This window comes from Zootoca vivipara, chromosome 5 (assembly GCF_965207765.1).
Source record: "Zootoca vivipara chromosome 5, rZooViv2.hap1.1, whole genome shotgun sequence".
Classification (NCBI taxonomy): Eukaryota; Metazoa; Chordata; class Lepidosauria; order Squamata; family Lacertidae; genus Zootoca; species Zootoca vivipara.
The window spans coordinates 50,073,147-50,094,288 of NC_142588.1; the positions used below are offsets into that span (position 1 = coordinate 50,073,147).

The 21,142-nt window shown below is 38.9% G+C and overlaps 1 protein-coding gene across 23 annotated transcripts in view; it reads right to left on the reverse strand.

The window, feature by feature from the left end:
- The window catches only part of ADD3 (adducin 3), a 105,707-nt gene that overhangs the window by 76,730 nt on the left and 7,835 nt on the right, over positions 1–21,142 (reverse strand). The window contains exon 1 of one of the 23 annotated variants that reach the window (XM_088670623.1): positions 11,514–11,633. The exons of 20 other annotated variants lie outside the window; for them this stretch is intronic. The gene's annotated coding sequence lies outside the window, so the exon portion shown is untranslated. Of the gene's footprint in view, positions 1–5,802; positions 5,953–11,513; positions 11,634–21,142 lie in introns of those variants that run through there. 2 more of the 23 variants (XM_088670619.1, XM_088670621.1) reach the window with 2 other exon arrangements.

Sequence of the window (21,142 nt, forward strand, 5' to 3'; positions counted from 1 at the left end):
TAGTCTAGAAACTAAAAACAGATTTGTTACTGAAAAAGGATTTTTATTGACCAGTATAATACACAACAGTGGGCAAGACCAAGTATGCAGCCCAACGGGTCTAACTATCAAAACAGCTACAACTTCAAATATGCCAATGCAGCACTTTCATGAGAATGGGGAGGGAAACCTCTTTTAAAATGAACAAAGGCAAAAGTTGAAAGTATCAATCCATATTAGCTATCTAGTTAGGAGAGAGACAGACCGAGCCAGGAGTAAAAGATGATTGATTCATCAGCACCCACGTATAATGTTTGAACTGCACTTTGCCTTTTAGATGTTATTGCTAGAAATAAATGGCCTATGTGTCTGATGTGAGTCTTTGATGTTAAGCAGAAGATTGAACCAAACCACTAAGAACATGAAAAAAGGCTTTTTAAAAGAGATTAATTCCTCATCTCTTGGAATATTTTCCATCAGCAAGCACATAACATGAAAGTAAAACATTATGTCTAAGCAACACTCCATCCCTATTTACTTTATCTCTGAATGAATACTCCAGGGGTTCAGGGTTTGACAGACATCTCTGTTCTCACAGTAACAGTATATCCTGATAATCTTATTTTTTAGTTTTGTTTAGCAATTTTTGTTTCCCTGATTCCTTATGGATCCAACAGTTTTTGAGCAATTCCAAAGTTGAGGACTCTTTTGTTAGATGAGCAATACATGTTCATGATCATTCAAATAGAGATTGAAATGTCTTTCTTTCTAGCTTGACTAGAGGACTCATTCCAAAAGAAGAGAAACTTTTTTCACCCTTCCACTAGTAACCAGTACAAGGGGAAAGGGCAGGATATTTCCAAGTCTGGTTTGTTTACTTTTTGCCTTGCCCGAGATCAACAAAAAGCAGTTCTAAGTGTGTACACCACAAGAGAAGGAGGCATTCATTGTGGGTGTGGCTGCTCTCCCTGGTAAGGGCTGTCTGTTCCCAGAGTAAGAAAGGAAAAACTGGGCTGGCAAAAATTATTACAGCTTCTCCTTTCAGGGCAAGGTGAGCTCCACATAAATAAACTGATGGTGAAAGGGAGCGTGCTAGTGTACAAAGTACTAACTATAGAAAATTACTATTTTCAGTTGTCTGAACACCTGTTTGCATTGCTATAATATGTACACAGATTTCTCTCTCTCTCAGTGAAATACAGAAGAAAGGCAAGACAGGTTTTATTATTATAGCTTCTCATTGATAATGAGGATGAATACTAGTACCGTATAACTTCATTACATGCATGTATTACAGAAGTAATTTTTTTCGTGTGTGTGTGTTCGTGTGTGTATACACCCACACAGTTTGTTTGTTTATTTATTTATTTTCATAAAATTTATTGTTTCACTGTTAAAGAAACCTTCATAGCAGTTTACAAAAAGATAAAACAGGAAAATCAAGAAAAAATTAAAACCTTACCTTAAAACATACAAAAGTTAAAATGCTAAAACAGATTAACATTGTCTCTACTTTCTAAGCATCTAGGTAGGCTTGTCTAAACAATAAAGTTTTTAAGAAGTGCTAAAAAGAGTACAGAGAAGGTGCCTGCTTGATCTCAATAGGCAGGGAGTTCCAAAGGGCAGGTGCTGCCACACTAAATGACCAAGTTTTTACAAATGCGAAACAGGTATTATGTGGCACTTGTAGTAGTGTCAATTCTGCAGACTGAAGCGACCGAACAGACGGATGTGGGGTAAGGCAATTTTGTACATAAATTGGTCCCAAATTGTTAAGGGCTTTATATTCTAATAGTAACACTTTGAATTTGGGCTGGTAGCAAATTGGTGCTATTTGCTACCACAGCCTCACTCCTGTCAGCAATCGTGCTGAAGCATTTGACACTAATTGCCGCTTCCACATCAAGTGCAAGGGGAGCCTCAAATAGAGTGCAATGCAGTAAACCAGTCTTGAAGTAACCAACGCATGAACTACTGCGGGAAGGCTTTCCCAGCACAGGAAACAATCATTCAATACTCCTGGGCTCTCACATATGGTTGCTCCTCAGCAACCATGCCATCCATCCACTTGGTAGACTCTACTTTGGTCACAACTCGCATATAAATTACAACACTCATTCAACATACAATTCTTCCACTACAAAGAGTGTTGTACCATTGCCACACATTGTTCTGTATGTTTTATTCAAGCATTCACACACTACAAAAAAAATAACGCTATATTCATTTATAGTTAAAGCACAATTTTTTGACCAGGATGAAAACTCTAATGCAGGGTTGCAGAATGTCTGGTCTCTCTCTCCCCTCCCCCCCTTTCTGCCCTGCAGCTCATCCAAAGCTCCTTTAGGCAATTCCACAGCTCTTTCCATAACATCAAATGGTGAGAATTCCAACACAGAGTTAAGAGAGAAGGGACACCAGGGGCAGAGAGCTGTGGAGCCTCTTCCTAGCATATGCTAGTCAAAACACTTAATCTTCAGAACAGACATCTAAAACAGCAATTGATAATTACAACAAGTGTTAATATTTCAAACTGTTGCATAAAATGTTGTTAAATAATAATTATTAATGTGCATGCAGTGACACTTCTTTCCAAGAAAAGCTTCTCATTTCCAATAAACAGGAAGTCATCATACTGGAAAAGTAAACTATTGATGTAAGTATTGCAAAAAAAATAACTGGGTGGTCTCAAACCAGATATTCAAAGATAGGGGCTCATAATATATCAACTACTACTGTAGCTTTTTTTCATGCCTTCTGAGACAGTCATACTAATCTGACATTTTTGGAGTCAGAATGCATACAGAATGCACACTTCCCATTCTAGCCCATCTGGTTTCAATCTGTCTTTCAATAATTGTCTTCTCTGAATTTTATTACAGAGGTGCAAATGGTGTTTATATACAAGGAAGTGTTACAGACAAATGGCTTGACACATTTTCAACCCTTCTAAAAGTACACGTGTCAGCAGGAAAGAAATGAGCCTCTGTTGTGGGTTTAATGAAATATTTCCAATTAACTCAGTTTCATTTGAGAAATACTTTTAAACAACTAACTCTTCTGCAAACTGAATTCTTGTGCACATGCACATCAGTTAACATCAGTTAACATGTACTTGTAAATAAGCCCACAAAAGCTAGTAGCCTGCACACAAACATGTCAATTTCAGGGCTGGAGGACATGACTGGAAATGCTACACCAGGTCTTTTGGTCCTGTGACAGTGAGTCAGTATGGTCAGCCTTTTTAACTGAATTTTGACTCAGTGGCAAATTATGCCACTATGTTAAAAAAAATAAGATTCCTCTCTAGAGCTGGGTGGCATGTGGCCCAAGGGTTGGACCAAGTTGATTATAAATGAATATTAAAATACAAAGTCTCACCTAAATAGTTTGCTCAAAACCGTACAAAGGTTTGTTGGCAGTCCCTGCATAGCTCATCCTTGTAAAGTCGGTACAGTACTGTAGAACCTCGACTTACCACTGCCCCTACTCGTGAACAATTCAATTTGCGACCGCAGCAAACCCAGAAGTAAATACCGGCTTTGCCACAGTTTGAGCACGCGCAGAACCGGCTTCTGCCATCTGCACATGCACAGAAGCAGCTGCCACCGAATGCAGACACGCAGAACAGCGCTTCTACCAGCGACCCAGATTGACTCACGAATGGACCTCCGGAATGGATTCCATACGTGAGTAGAGGTTCCACTGTATACTGAATTAAATTAAATAAATGTCTGGACATCTCCAATGCCATTAACTGATTATGAAGCTAAGAAATACTCCAAGCCCAGGTCAAAGGTAGCCACTCCTACCAAATAACCACTCATTCCAAACATAGGCAACATACTCTACATCCATGTCTCATGTTTTGATTCAAAGATTATGCATTTAAGGCATTACTAATACAAGCTGTAACAATCTACTGTCCTGACACCGACCATGCCTGTTTGTAATACTGACCTGCCAGTTGGATGAAATTGCAAATGGCTTTTAAAGAGTTACACTCTCAAGAAAAGCTAGTACTTGGCTGTCTAAGCAACTTATGAGTCATTGTGAATAATGATACTGTTCATTTTATCTATCAGATGGAAAACAGTAAACTATTTAATCTGGCACTTAATTTACTGAATTGTAAAATAAGCATCCATAGAATTATCTTGCTTTCAATTTTTTAAATTCTAAAACTAAAAACTTCTGCAATGCTCAAAACATTTTTTGAAAAATAGATAACTATTTTAATTGTTTGAAAGAGAGGAAACTGGCTATATTTCTTGAGCTAATATTCAAGAGTCAAAATTAATAATGAAATAGGCATGTGTTAGTTTGTATGGTTGAAGTTTTCCTTGTGAAAATAAGAACAGATAATTCTACGTTCGAAGATGATACAGCCCTGAATAAACTTAAACAGGGTGGATAAATATGTGTATATTACCTGTGTGTAGAGAGTCTGCAGTGTAAACACTTCCAGCTAAATAAAGATGTGTGTTACAGTTTGTTGTTTTTGAGGTTAAAAAACAAACAAAATGTTTTTAGTGATACAAAGATGTACAGCCAGATTTTTTTTTGCCAAATTTGCTTTAAAAGAAGATTGCTGTATTACTGCAAAATGTGGTCTTTCTCATGACCAATGTATCAGAAACAGATTCTCTTAATACTGTATGCTTCTACTATTATTCCTACCTTCAGTCCTACCAAGAGATGGATACAATGCTTCCACATGAGTTGGAGAGCAAGGCTGGAACTGGTTGCTATTGGATAAACTTACTGGAAGCACCCATGCTGATTCAGTTTGAAATGACACTTAAGGGAAAAGAAAAAGTAAAGCCTACAAATAAATTGCTGAAAACACCATCTATAGCCAAACATGCCATTGCTTGCTTCAATTATGTAGAACTATTCTATCTACTCAATGCCTCTTAATTATACAATTGTTTCCAGCTGAATGAAGATTCCTTGATACTAGAAACTCCCCAAAGAGCCATAAATTCAGGGGAAGTACCTTAACAGGGTACAATGGATTGTGTGTGGTTGAAGCCAGTAAGTACAGATTTGGCTGAAGGAATCTTAATAAATTAATGCCAAGCATTCAATTTGCAACAAGAAGGGGGTGGGGAAGAAGAGAAAGTTTCCAGGCTCTATAAAACCATACATAAGCGGAAAAGGATTCTTCTATAAATGGAAAGGGACCACAGATGCTACTTGAAAATAAAGCATTAAGGAATAAAACCTCTACAGTTCAGTCACGTTTCTAAGACAGAAACAAAACACATGAACATCTAATGCATAGACTTTGTAGGATCTGTATTAACTTCCAAAAATGTCCTGCCACCTGCTTCCCAGCACTGGAACTTAGGACCACTAGGAAAAGTACTCTGCAGTTTAGAGTAGGTACAAAGGTGTTTTAAAGGAGAAAGACATTATTTCTGAAGTGACTATTCAAGCATTAAAACAAAACAAAACAAAACACACAACCCACTCATTTTCTAATTTGCAAGTGCATTCAAACAAAACTAAAGCTCACTTATTATTTTTTACAAAAATATCATTTGTTTTATATGACCAATTAATTTTCCTAATGCATTACAGCTCCTGCAGAAGTAGTTTTAAATTCAACATTTCATATATAAACAAGTATCAGTTATAATCCATGTATAAAAAGGTACTATTGTAATAATTTAGTTACAAAAAACTCATTTAAGTACACCATTACTCCACTGCACTGAGAACAATAATACAGTTTATACATACATAGTGAAATGCACAAGCTTTACTGGCCTTAGCAGCTACAGCCAATATGTGTGATTGTCAGGCTCTTGTCCTTACCTAAATGGTGGAGAAGTAGGGGTCTTATCTGACAACAAACTGAGCTTTAGACGTGCTCAGAGTACCTCTGAAAGGTTAAGAACAATCTCCCTTTTTAAACACAGGAGAACAGTTGGAGCCTGTCCACGTCATGCTTTACTTCAGAAGAATTCTGAATACCTCCAAAGCACAGAGTGAAATAGACAAGTTCCAGCCCTCCATCTAAGCCTGGAGGAGGGAAGAAGAGGATTTTCCCAGCAATTGCTATATGAGCGCCTTGGAAGTGTAGCAGATCTGCTGGGAGAATTCTCAACCCCCTCCCCCAACTCTAGGCTTAACAGGAGACATGTGTAAACAGTGCTTCAATCTGTAACCAGAAGATTAAATCAGTGGGACTGTTTAAGGGCACACTTGCTTCCCTATGACGATTAAAGGAGAAAAAAAATAAAAACCCTTCTAGAAAGAGTATCAAATTGCAACATATCCTGAAGTATTCTCAAAAAAGGAAATATACTGAGAAACTCATAATATCCCAATTAGTTTTAGCAATTGCACAGAAGCTTAAAAACCAGATGATTAATCAAGTAAGAATCTTAGTGTAGAACCCTAATAGCCAGAATTATCCCATCTTAACAATTTATTATCAAATCTTTCAGACTTATTTTTATGAGTAGACTGCAAGGAATAAATATTCAGCATTCTGTAAGGTTTATCCAACTGCCTGTATTGCAATGTTAATGAGTAAGGCTTATAATCCTGACTTGAAACACTATATTCCCATTATCAACTGTCCCTTGGCTGCTGAGAAACATTTTGCTAGGACAGTTTGGTGTGATACAAAGATATGTCCGCTCCACACCCCCATTGGTGAAAGCTCTTCTGTATAATTCTGTGACCTTCCACTGCAAATGAAACATCCGCCCCTGAACTTGGCTTTGTCAACATTCCCATGGCTGCATTCAATCAAGTAACCATAGCAAAGTCTTAATATTTTAGTAAAGTGTCCAGACTTCTTTAAAGAGTTCAATTTCAGTACAAAACAAAACAACTTAGTAGAAATAAAAGTCCAAGTAAGCCCTCTAAAACACTTTCCAGCAACTATTATCTTACACATATAGAAATCAAGGAAGGATTTACAAATACTATAATAAAGAAAAACAGAGAAAACTGCATTATAATGGGTATTTTTAAAGAAGACACTGTGATAGTTTTTATTTTACCTTATTCTGACAACACTTACCCAAGCTAGCAACATACAGTATGCCAAAAGATGAAACATTAAATATATAGGTTTGTAATCACTTGATAAATTCACATTTGAAATTCATTATTAATCAAGTTATGGAAATGACCAACTTCTGAAAGTGTTTTTTTCTTTCCTTTGGATGCCACTGTAGGTAAACACATTTTTTGTCAAGCTTCAAGTCCATACAAAATATTTTCTCTCTATTGCAGATGTTTGATGCAGCCAAGAAATCAAACCTGATCTGATCTTAAACAATTTGTACTGCAATCTAAATCTATGCATTTTAAATAATATGGATGCATTATAGTAACTGTTACCTAGGAGACACTCTTCAAACAAGTGAATGGACCCCAAGGTTATGTTACATTTTATTTTCTTGAATGATAAACTATACAGCAAACTCAACAAAAGCAAAACTGAAGGCCTTGAAGTAAAATGTATGTGTACATTAATCATAACTGATTATTTTTAAAGTGAGCATTGACATGCTACAAATTCAAACCAAAGTATGGTTTTTCACCAAATGCCAAAAACAAACAATAAAATCATAGTTATGTACTGTTGGATATATAATGCAGCAAAGAACATAATAAATATAATATAGTAAGTCTCCTTACTTTCAGAAATAATATCATCTGAAACCTTGTATGCTAGACATAGAATTTTTATGTTGAAGATTGCGTTTATTTCTGCTATTCCCTGCGCCATTTGAGTTCCTACATCTATCTCCAACCCCACGCATACCATCATAATTTGTCTAGACTCAAAGCTTGTCTGGCATTTATTCATCTCACATCCAACTCAAGTTGCCTTGGCTAATGTCAATTTTTCTTCCATTATCTACCTGTAAAAAAAAAAAAAGGTAAAGGACCCCTGACAATTAAGTCCAGTCGCAGACGACTCTGGGGTTGCGGAACTCATCTCACTTTACAGGCTGAAGGAGCCAGTGTTTGTCTGCAGACAGTTTTTCTGGGTCAAGTGGCCAGCATGACTAAGGCGCTTCTGGCGCAATGGAACACTGAAACCAGAGCAGCGCACAGAAATGCCATTTACCTTCCCGCCGGAACGGTACCTATTTATCTACTTGCACTTTTGGGTGTGCTTTCGAACTGCTAGGTTGGCAGGAGCTGGGACCGAGCAATGGGAGCTCACCCCGCTGCAGGGATTCGAACCACCGACCTTCTGATCGGCAAGCCCAAGAGGCTCAGCGGTTTAGGCAATAGTGCCACCCGCGTCCCCATTATCTACCTGTACTCTCCTCAATTACCGGTATCTATTTCACTTTCTAGATCAGTTCTTAAGCTGCGAAGATTCACTACAAATCTGCCCTGGCAACATCTGTTTTCACCCCCACCCCACCCCCATTGCATATACCTTCTCATGTAAAGCCTTAACAGCTACTCTACTTCAGCCTTCCTTAACCTATTGACATTCAGATGTTTTGGACTACACTTTCCATCATCCCTGCCCTGCTGATCGGACCTGGTGGGATCTGGGAGTCCAAAATATCTGGAGGGTACCAATCCAGGCTGCTTTACTTTATCCATGTTGCCTTTCTCAAACCCTATGCTCTTTTGGACACTTTTGCTTTGTCCACCATATTTATCCACCACTAAGACAAGACACAACTAAACATGGATTTAAGAAAAATGTTTTAAATTTGAACACACAGATATGCCTCAAGTCTTAATCAGGATGGCCCAGTTGAAGCACTATTCAAAGCCACACCCCAATGTCTTGTTGTCACACTCAGTTGTGACAACAAGAACCAAAGCTAAACTAAGTGCCAAACTGCATGTTACATGAGAGATCTGTGCTTAGATGGTATGACATTTTGTTTTTAAATGAAATATAGGTTCAAGAATTAGCTAACTTGAATGCATCAGTAATGCAGGGGAAAGATATGCTTCACCCATGCAACATGCCATTTTTTTCAAATCAAAATCCTCCTTCCCAAGCTGCTCTTTGTCCTATGAGGACAAAATACAGGCACCCATAATTTTTGATCAAATGAGGTCAATTGCAAGTAAAGTGATGTTGGAGATTCAATCATGGATCTCTTGCATACCATGTAACTTTGCACTAAATTAGGTCCAGCAACCAAATATTGAATGTGTGAATGACCCTCATTGGTGGTCTTAATAGATTAAAAGTACAGTCATACCTCGGCTCCTGAACACCTTGGGAGTCGAACCTTCTGGCTCCCGATCGAAAACCGGAAATGAGTGTTCCGGTTTTTGAATGTTCTTTTGGAAGCTGAACATCCGGCGGGGCTTCTGTGGCTTCCAATTGGCTGCAGGAACTTCTTGCAGCCAATCAGAAGCCACACTTTGGAAGTCGAACATTTCGAAGTCAAACATAACTTCCGGAACAGATTCTGTTCGACTTCCAAGGTACGACTGTATTTTGTTCTTAAGTGGTAGAAGCCAGCTCCAGAACCTGAGTAACACAAGACATGTTGTGGATTTTCCAAGTAAACAACCTCCAGGTCAGAAACTGTTGTACAAGACCAGATGTTACAGTACAATACTTGAATTTACTGGAATGGCATCTGACCTTGAGAAGGTGACAGATCTCTCAGTAACTGAAATTAAGTTTCCTTGCTCATTTGCACAGAACAGCATTCTTAATGCAGTTCTTATTTCTACATGGAAGTAAAAAAGCATGCCTGCTAGTTAGCCTTGAGAAGGGCATGCAGATCAGAAAAGTAACTTAAGCACACGGAAATAACCAGAGTCAAGCTACATTGTAATCATGTCATGGTTTTGCCCTCATTTGACTCTCCCTATAATCCTCTTACGACTCTCACTTATTCAGTCATGGTGAATTTTGTTTACATGTCTGGAAAGACACTGTCATTGTTTAGTTTTGTGGCAAAATTAGATAATAAAATTTAAATAATCAAACATTAAAAGTAGCAAGCTATACTACTTTTATACTTTTCTCAATTATTTATTTTCCCTTGTCACATATTAATTTTGGTAACTTCCCATACAGTACTTTCATTCCCACATTTAGATTCACATTTGAAATTGAGCAATTACTATCCATTTCAGTTTGAATTTCTAGTATAACCAATCCTGAGAGACTGGGATGAGTAATAGAAGTTTAATGGATTGTACAACATATTGAAATCATACCATGGGCATTACATACACAGTTTATCATGCATTCTGATTTTGAACAAAATGAGAAGAAAATACTAACCTATTTACCTCCTTGCCTACTCACCAGATTTAGTGGTGGGCACCAGAAACTTCTCAAAAACATACTTCTAAAAATACAGGGACAAGTTTCAAGGGAAAGAGTGAACCTTAATTTTGTGGCAGGTATGAATCCCAGATAAGTGAGGGGGTGGCAAAAAAGGAGACCTGTTTTGTTAAAATGGTTCCAGGCTGCAAGAAAATGGATCAAATGGCACATGTGTTGCTCATCATTGTACTTGATTATTATGTCAAGAAAGCATGAGTAATTGCTTCCATTCTCCTAACCCTCAGAAAGTATGTATTTGGTTGCCACGGCACATATACTGCAGTCACCTATTAAGCAGCATGTGATTGGAGAAACTGTTTCTTTTATCCAATGAGGACAATTTAATAGCTGTGAGAGAACTAAATGGTAGCCAGCAAGTTTTCTAGGCTTCGGAGAATAAGGATTCCCTGTCACTTGCTCTTTTCAGTTTATAAAAGAGTTGCAGTCTGCATGCTTCAATATACTAGTTCTCAGATAAAATTTTCCCAACTCAAACAAATCCAGAGTGTCACAAATCTTTAACTTTAAGTTCATAACTATCTCAAGCATTGAGTGAACTAGTTCACAGCTTTACATTTAGGCATTAAACATGCACTGCTGAGAAGATGAAGAACATGGCTACATCAGTTAGGATAATGATACCTGTAACAATATATGCAATTATGTTTCAAAAGAAAGCAGCTTTTTATGTTTCCAGCAGTAGTTACATTTTCTTAGCCTTGACTAGCACATAAAGTCTCTTCCTCCCATTTCAGCAGTTTTCAGCTCTGCTGCTCATGCTAGCTTGCCCTCTACCACTGTAGTGGTGAACTGTGTTTTCCAGCTAAGGGAATAATATCTAGCATAGTGGTAACTTTGCTCACACTTTGACACTTTAAGCTCAAAAGGCAAATAACCTTTTGCAGATGTAACAGAACTATGGGAAGAAATTGCTAATATTTTCATAGCCAAGTATCATAATTTCAATGTCCCTGCATGCCACTGTCATGTGTTCTGTGGGCAAAATATTAATTCAATAGCATCTGTGTGATTAGGTTTTCATACTGAATTTTACTATATTACCCAGTGTCCAAACAATATTTTATGTGTAGTGATCACAAACCCCACACCTGAGCCCTTTGGAATGTACAGAGAATTCTGGAAAGAAGACCTAGGGTAGACTTCATAGACTGCCAAAAATTTGTGGCAGCCACCAACTCTGCCCTTTCTCTAAGGGGGAAGGAACAAGTCTTACCTGCAACATCACACTGAGTTTTGGGGTCACTCCAGCTTCACATTCACATTGTGAGCCATGAAGGGAGATATCTTACTGCTTGGAAGCCTATTGGTAGCTTAGCAAAAGATGGAGTCATTCCTCTAATTTCCAGAGCCCGAAAAAGGCAGGTGGTGGTGAAGGATCTCTCTTTGATTTCTGATGAGCCTCAGCATGAGATCTGACAGATCCTGAGGAAAGTCACAAGGATGACAGATGCATTCACCAGGAGTGTGCATAACTGTGGTCCCTTGAGCAAAGATGATTGCAAGTTGATAGCTCAACCCCCATCTTCAATTCTCTTTGCACATGTTGGGGACTTTGAAGGAGCTGAGGTTAGCCTCTTGCATTTATCATGATGCTGTTAAAGTTTATGTAACCAGCAGTGGGATTTGCGAGAAATGTTTATATAATATAATCCTATTTTCAGAAGAGGCCAAAATGCATAATATCAGCGGTACCTGCTCTTTATTTCTTGTTTGGAATGTAAGATGAGGAACTATGATTGCATCATCATGGAGACGACGCAGAACTGAAGTAGAAATGAAAACAGGTCATATTTAAGCTACGAACATGAGTTTGACCAAACTGCGGGAGGCAGTGCAAGACAGGAGTGCCTGGCGTGCTCTGGTCCATGGGGTCACGAAGAGTCGGACACGACTAAACAACAATGTTCCCAGAAGGCCCTTTCATATTCAACTCCCTAAGAATGTAGTCATGTTCAAAGTCCTAATGAACACAGTGGGATTTAATTCTGCATTTAAAGAATGCATAGAAGTGGATGTGAAATCTTGACAGCCAAAGATGAATACTAGCACATACATCTACTCAATCAGAAATCCATATCTTGTCCTCTTCCCCATACCACACAATATACTGTACATTACTGTATGGTAATGTAAAATATAAGCAGAAGTTTAGGTTGATTAAAACTCCTTCTGCCTATGGTGTCTAGGCTGCGTAGGGCACACAAACCTAATTGGATATTGGACATACCTCCTCAGCAGTGCTACATTAAACCTGCCTTCTTAACAACTTGCTTTAACACTTCCTACCGCAGCCATTTTGTGTTTGCATTGCCCCCTCCCTGGTAGCCATTTTGTGACAGGCATGCCAAACACACCCTCGAAATTTGAAAAGTTGTCCACTAGTCTAAAAGGGCTGGTGACCCCTGCAACAAAATTTCATTAGCCTATTATCTTTTTTTGGGGGGGGGTGTCTTTAACAGAAGCTTAGAAAAAATCTGGGTCATCTTGTATTGTTTTACTCACACACAAATTGTCAGTTTGAAAAATTGTTGCCAGATAATGAAAGTCTGGAAAAGTATATTTAAAATGATGCAGAATATATGAAAATAAATATAGGTCTATTTAGGTTGACATTTTTACAGAACTACCCTAGTATACTGTATAAAGCTACTAAAGGTAAAGGTAAAGGGACCCCTGACCATTAGGTCCAGTCGTGACCGACTCTGGGGTTGTGCGCTCATCTCGCATTATTGGCCGAGGGAGCCGGCGTATAGCTTCCAGGTCATGTGGCCAGCATGACAAAGCCACTTCTGGCAAACCAGAGCAGCACATGGAAATGCCGTTTACCTTCCCGCTGTAGCGGTTCCTATTTATCTACTTGCATTTTGACGTGCTTTCGAACTGCTAGGTTGGCAGGAACTGGGACCAAGCAACGGGAGCTCACCCCGTCACAGGGATTCGAACCGCCGACCTTCTGATCAGCAAGCCCTAAACTCAGTGGTTTAACCACAGCACCACCTAAATCAGCTGACTGAGAAGTATAAAGCTACTAGTTTGCTATTAATCTTTTCAGCCCTCTACATATTATATTATATTATATTATATTATATTATAAATTTGTATACCGCCTTATACCCACAGGTCTCAGGGTTGTTCACAGGATAAAAGCAGAATACAAAACCACAAAATACATAATCAAAACAAAAATAACCCAGTAAAATACTTCTAGAAGTAATAAATATCATAAATTTGGAAGGAAAACTGAGGAAGACTGTAATCAAAATACAAGATTAAAATACAGTTTTTTGGTTCTATATGACTAAGCCATATTGAACAGCAGATCCACTGAAATCAATAGATTTAATTTAGTCATGATTAACTTGATTGATATACTCACAGGTATGAGTAAGTCACATACAACCTTTTTGCCATTTATTCTGACCTTTGTAGACTACACCCCATCAAATTAAGACAGATAAAGCAAATATAAATTTGCTGAATAAAGGTTTATAGATATAATTACAATAGTAAAGAAATACTTGGTTTAACTAAATCCTGAAGGCTAAATCAGCTGACTGAGAAGTATACAGATGTTATGGACTGGCTGGATTCAGAAGAGTGGTGGGAGGCACCAGCTGGGGAACCACCAAGGGGAACCCCCAGGGGAAGAAGGCTCAGAGTCAGGGTTGGGGGTTCCCCAGCTGGGGATGATGATGAGTAGTCAGAGGGAGAAGATGGAGCAGATTGGGAAGAGGAGCTGTCGGAAGATGAAAAGGCAACAGGATTTGGTGAGCAGGAAGAAGCTGGGGCAGAGAGCAGTTCTGATTCAGAGACTGGAGAGGAGGAAGGCCAGGAGACAAAGATTAGGCTGGCTGCTGAAGAGTCCAGGGACTCTCCCCCTCCTGCTGTGACCAGCTCCCTTCCCCCCTGGTCTCCCAGAATACACAGAGAAATGAAGAGGGTGGAGCAACAAAAGGCAAAGCAATGGAGCCTTAGGCAGCTGGGGAAGGAACCGAGGGAAGCACCTTAGAGAATGGTGGGAAAGCAGAGACCTTCAGTCCTCGCAACTATTTAACTGGGGCAAGACCTACTGGGAAGGGTTACTATGATCAGTAGGAGTAAGCTGTTTTGTTTCTTTGCATAGAGAGTTAACTTCACTGACATCAGCTGCTCTGTTGTTTTATTGCTGACCTACTCCTGACTCCAGCTCCTGACAACAGACCACGTAGGGCAAAAATAGGCATATCTCTGAAAAAACACAATTGTTTCTCTTAATACAGTATTCAATACTCTAATATTAAAAGATTAATTTAAAACTGATCAGACTAGTCAGCTTTGCAAATATCTGTAAACACTATTAGTCCAAGAAATTTTACTAATCCGAGTCCCCCCACATATCTCCATTTGTCATTCAACACTACTGAAATGCAAACTAAATTAAAGCACTGCTTATCATATGTTCATTAATATTTGTCCTTAATGTAGCAGGTTAATGAATAAGATATGCCTTACATTAAGCTTTGTTGAGGGCAGAGTAATGACGTTTAGAAGCACATTGGAGAAAATAATTCACCTTTGACATACAATAATCCACCCTCTAGGTTTTGGAAGGCCTAAAGGTTCTTGCTAAAAACACATGGGGGTGTGTTGCTTTCTGAGCTTATAGAAAGATATATGAAACCAAGAGAGCACATAATCTGAAAGGATTAATTAATTACAAGTAAAAATAATAATAAAACTTTTCATTTATTATTGTTGCAGTCCTATGTTTACTCAGATGTATGTATACCATGGTTGGGAAACCTGTGGTCCTCCAGATGTTGTTAGATTATACAACAGCCCAGCAACAGAACTCCATAATCAGGGATCATGGGAGCTTCAATCAAACAACATCTGGATGGTCAAAGGTTCCCCACTCCAGTAACAGAGAATTCCACTCCTATATATCAAACCTCATGATTTCTAGATGGTCCTTCTTGATTTGAACAGACTGCCCCAGGAGCCTAAAAATGTGGGTTAGCAATACTAGATATATAAAGGTCTCCAAGGTACATAAGAGTCAAGGTACTTGGCAGAGGAATGCTCACTATGGTATGCCAAATGTGTATGCAAATCAGCCTACCCTCTGGCAATAATGTGGTCCTTGGCCACATTGCTCACCCCTGTCCTTGACAGTCCTCAATTTAGAAATATATGCAGGGTACACATTCCTCCAAGTTAATCAATAAGTAAAGCACTCTTGGATTTATTTTTATTGTGCAGTAAAAGGAGTTACCCTTGACAACTCTGTATTTAGTAAAATGTAAATATCAGGCAGCTTTTTGCTCTACCAATCAATAGATTATTAAGAATTGTGCAAGTATCACAAGGTAAAAGATTCAATCATCTCCACTTTACTCGATGAGGCAACCATGCTTTGCTTTTCAACTTCAAACATGTTTTGACAATTAACCACCAACATATTATAGTCAGGTGAGGGTTGTAACCAAAATCTTTTACAACAGGTCCTTGTGAAATCTGAAGCCAAAATATATCAAAGGTCACCTTGTATAAAAGAGAGCCTTATTGTTTTTCTAAGCACTCTAACAAAACCTTTGTTCAAGTAGAAGGAACTCAAGAGAGTAGTTTATTTAACCCTAGGCAATGGAAGCAGCATACAATTTATATTACAAAGGTGGAAGATGAGATTACCTGATGAAGTAAGGTTGTTTTATGTTGGAATACTGGGTGGAGGCCTCTCTCAAAAGTAAAGCTTCAGGCTATTATTTCACCTTTATGAACTAAACCAGACATTACATAATTCAGCTATCCTTTGTTCGAATGCTATGTTAAATGTTTTTATTAATGGTTTAAATATTAATACTAATGCACAGCCTTAGGCTAAGACCAAGGGCAAAACTGAAGGTAAATGTTTTGCTGAAGTTTGATTCAGGAAATTCAATAGATATGTTGCAAACCCCTGAAAAAGGAGAAATGGTATGCAAACCACATTGGTTATTCTCTCTTCACTATCCTTCTATTCATATTTTGAGGATAAAGATAATGGTCAAATCTACTTTGACTTAATCAAATAGGTATGGAGAAAAAACATACCAGTTGCCATAAATTACGCTAAAAAGGAAGTGTGTCATGCCTGAGTTAGAGCCATCTAACTTTGCTCAACTACATCCCTTGAGCTCAAACCAAAAGCATGTGGGAAGATGTCTGCGCAAAAAAAAGTGTTTTAAACAGCAGGTGCCTCCCACAATCGATCCCCTCCATTCAAGCCAGGTCTGTACCAGGGGAGGCAGAAGCTGGGTTACACTTGCCCCAGGCCTTGGGGGGCTAAGTTGGTGGAGGTACCCGACTCGGACTGGCTGCCCTGGACCTCAGACAAACTCTCTACGGGCCTGATACAGGCTCAGCTACCGGTATTTCAACTCCCAAAGTTCAAAGACCGTTTTCAATGTGACAAATGCTACTGCTGCTGCAAGCTCACATATGCAAATACAATCGCACCTCGGGTTAAGAACTTAATTCGTTCTGGAGGTCTGTTCTTAAACCGAAATTGTTCTTAACCTGAGGTACCACTTTAGCTAATGGGGCCTCCTGCTGCCGCTACGTGATTTCTGTTCTCATCCTGAAGCAAAGTTCTTAACCCGAGGTACTATTTCTGGGTTAGCAGAGTCTGTAACCTGAAGCATCTGTAACCTGAAGCATCTGTAACCCGAGGTACCACTGCACAAGCAGTCACACACATCTCATGGTATGGAATGTAGGCACATGAGGTGACCAACTTGGCGGTATTAAGTGAGTTTGGGTCTGGTCAGTGCCAAAGGAAGGTTACCTACAGGGCCGTCTTAAGCATATCGGGGGCCGGGGGCCATGGTGTGACGATCCCTCCAGCGCCCCCCCGCCCCGTTTCTAAGCTCCCGCCGCGCGGCAGCATTACTCCCCTGGCGCCCTGCGCCACCCAGCCTTGCCGTAGGGCCGACCCTGCTTACCTAGTAAAACATGTATGCTCCCTGGTATTTCATGACAGAAGGCAGGCTATATGTGTAAACAGATCAATGCACAAGTAAAAAAGGCTCCATGGATAAAGGCCCAGTGAGTTGATAAGTTTTCATCATATTATGACAACCTGATAGATAATACAATACAATATACTTTGTATTATTGAAAGAACTAAAGAAATAATTAATTACCTACATATTGTGGACACAGTTTGGGGTAAGAGATTTAGACCAGTGGTTCCCAGTTAGGGGTCCACGGAACGCACCCAGGGAGTCTGCAGCCCAATCCCTTGCCTCCACCCCAACTAATTTTTTGTCATTTCTGCATGCTAATATCACAAATTTTATGGTCTGCTTTAGTGCTGTGCGATTTTTCCATATGTTGGCCTAAATCGGTTTTGAAATCACTCTGCAATAATGATTTTGACCCAGCAATACACAGCAATATTTTGCTCCTCACGCAAGTCAGCAGGAAAGCAGCAGCAGCCACAGTGGATGTCCATCTTCACTGGCTGCCACCGCTGTCTTCCCTGCTGTTAGCAGCTTGATGCACCCCCCCAACCCCATTCCCTCCCACTCAAACCAAGCAGTAGAGGTGACTCCGCTTCCTCTTCTCCCCCTACCCGTCCAACCTCTGTGACTGCTCCTTCCCTCACCGCCACATCTGATCTTCAATTTCAGACATTGTGATATATCAGAATATCACAATGTATGGCCACTGATATATCACGGTGTTGAAAACCAGGTATCACTCAGCCCTAGTCTGTTTTTATTTTTTTGTATACCTTTGCTTATTAAGGTCTACCCCACATTCTGTCCAAAAAATTGCTTTGCAAAGGTAACTACCACGGAGTCATCAAAATTTTCAAAAGTAGGGGGTCCGTGGCTTGACTTTCAAAAAATAGGGGGTCCTCAGTAATTAGCTAATTGGGAACCACTTATCTAGACTCTGTGCCTTTGCACAATGGCAACCTGCAACATTCCTTTTCTCTGCCTTTGAGGTCCTATTGCCAGGGGGGAAACACAGGGTTTCATTGAGCTCACAAATGGGCACTACGCCTGTACTCAACTGGAACAACATAATTCTATTTTTTCTAAAAACCTATGCAAACAGTTCTGAAAAGAATGTTATGATCATCCTTTCAATCTGTTATATGCCATACATGAGTCATACCTATTTTGAAAGCCAAGTCGCACAAAGAAAAAAGAGTGAGATCAATCTTTCACCATTAGAAATCCATAAGGTTTCTAATTTAAGTCACTTCCATCACACTGAAAACAGAATATTCCATGTGTCCCTCCCCCACACCAGAAGCAGATAGTTTTCTGCAGGATTAACATATATTTTATTAAAATAAGACATTGCACATAATACTATGCAAGTTTTAAGCCAAGCCAAAGTTTCAACTGCAGAAGCATTTACTAAGATCCTTGTTGGGCTGCTTGTTTACTATGTGTTGCCAACAAAGATTATTTTATTTTTAAATTTACAAATACCTCTGTGGCTAGGAAATCACCTGTGCATGCAGAAACCTTATTTTGAAGTGTTTCCATTTCATTTACAAACTAATAAACATCTAACAGAGTTAGATGTGGAGAGAAGGGAAAATAAAGTTTGAGATAGTTAACTGTCCTACTGGCTCAATATTTCAGGTACTTGCCAAACACACTGTGATGAAGTACATACATTATACTAATAAACTGTGGCAAACATTGGTAGAGAGGCTGTTGATTTCCATTCTATTACAGTACTTTAAAAGGTGGGGAAATACAGAGATGTAAAAAAAGGGGCTTAAGCAATGACAAACTGTTAATGATAAAAATTCTGAAGGGCAGAGGCCCTTCTCAGTAGTGGCGCCCACCCTTGTGGAACATCCTTCCATCAAACAGAAAGGAGAGAAACAACTATAGAACCTTCAAAAGATAACTTGTTCAAAGGCAGTTAAAGAACCATAAGTAGCAAATAGCTCAATTTAGAAATAGACTAAAGATAGTAGTCAAAATCCTCAATTCATATCACAGGGATTATAATCTAATTCACACAAGAATTCTGTCAAAATTAAAAAGTACATATTAATTTAATCAGAATATTGCATGACAAGCAAGGAAGTAGTTGTAGAACTATTAAGCACTCTTGAAGCATAGCAAGAAATGGGTAACTGAACTTGAAATCATCACAAACTAGGTCTGTAATTGCTCTGGATTAGACAGATAAATACAGAGTTGTTGCAGAGTAGGGCTGGGAGATATCCAGCTATATCACAATGTCTGGAAATAGAATGGAGCTATGTAGAGGCATTGGCCATCTTCATGGTTTTCCCCACATTGTGACTTTTGCATAGCACATGCACAGATCATGATTCACAATATATTGCCAGGTAAAAAATTAGGAAACCAGTATCATATGGACTTGAAACCTGTTTTGGGGTTATTTATCACCCAGCTCTAACACACATCATGATTCACAATATATTGCCAAGTCAAAATCCGATATCATGATATGTACTTCAAACCAGTTTTGGACGATATATATCGTCCAACCCTATTGCAGAGTGATCCCAGGTTCCTAACCTCACCTTGTCTGGAGGAACACTTGATCCTCCCTTATTAGATTGGGGTGAGAGTGGGTGATAAAGTCACCCTAAGCAACTTCAGAAGCTCACACCCTTCACTGTTCTTCTGAGATTAATACAGTATACAAAGTGCCACAGAGCATGAGGTAGAAATAGTCTGAAAATAAGTAATCTTGTGATGCTTGAAAATAACCCAAGATACTAGAAATGTTACATCATGTGAGGTAACTACCGTATATTCCGGCGTATAAGACAACTGGGCATATAAGATGACCCCCAACTTTTCCAGTTAAAATATAGAGTTTGGGATATACTCGCCGTATTAATAAAACGACCCGGCGTATAAGACTACTCCCGACTTTTGAAAAGATTTTCCTGGGTTAAAAAGTAGTCTTATACGCAGGAATATACTGTAATAGATCACTATCTTAAAATTATAGACAATTTTGAAAGATTGAGATCAAAGTTCTGCATGGCACTCTTTGTAGACACGACACTGATGATCCAGAGATTTTTGGATGACTTTATAAAAGACACAGTGCTTGAATCAGCATGGAAGTTTTGAAGGGCAACTTGAATCCAAGTTGAAATTGGATGCTTCCAATCTCCTCCTTGCAGCCATGCCAGAGTTTGTTCGCAAAGAACTAAAAGATCACTTAATATATTAAATCCAAGCACAGTCATAATGGTTAAGCAAATAGATGTGGTGAAACTTTACTAGTCAGGTATGTATTCAAAAGTGCCTCTCTTGGGGATCTACAGATGTGCAAGTCAATAATACAAAATATGTCTCACTTATTATTTATGAATAATGGTTGTGTTCTTGCTGTTTGAGTCACTCACTGGGTGCATCTTTTAATCCTGAAACATTCGGAAGAGACCATGATCCTTGCTTTAGGTTTACTGTGTCAAATAGCACCAGTTGTGCTGCATAGCTGCCAAGTTTTCCCTTTTCTCGCGAGGAAGCCTATTCAGCATAAGGGAAAATCCCTTTAAAAAAGGGATAACTTGGCAGCTATGTTGTGCTGTGAGGAGTATTTATAGCTTTAAAAAGAAACTGCTACACAAGGTAGCCAAACATTTTCCATGTATCTTAAAAAACAAAAACAAATTGATGGCAGATATTATTTCAGTCTGTAAACCTCCTTTAGATTGCAAGTTCTCAGTAACCAACTTCTAAGTCATGTTTTGATTTCGATGATTCCTGAACACCTAGAAATGAATTATGGCAGTTTGAGACCTTTTATGTAGGAATAGCAGTATAAAGCGTATTTCAAAAAGCTGAATATTTTGTGAAA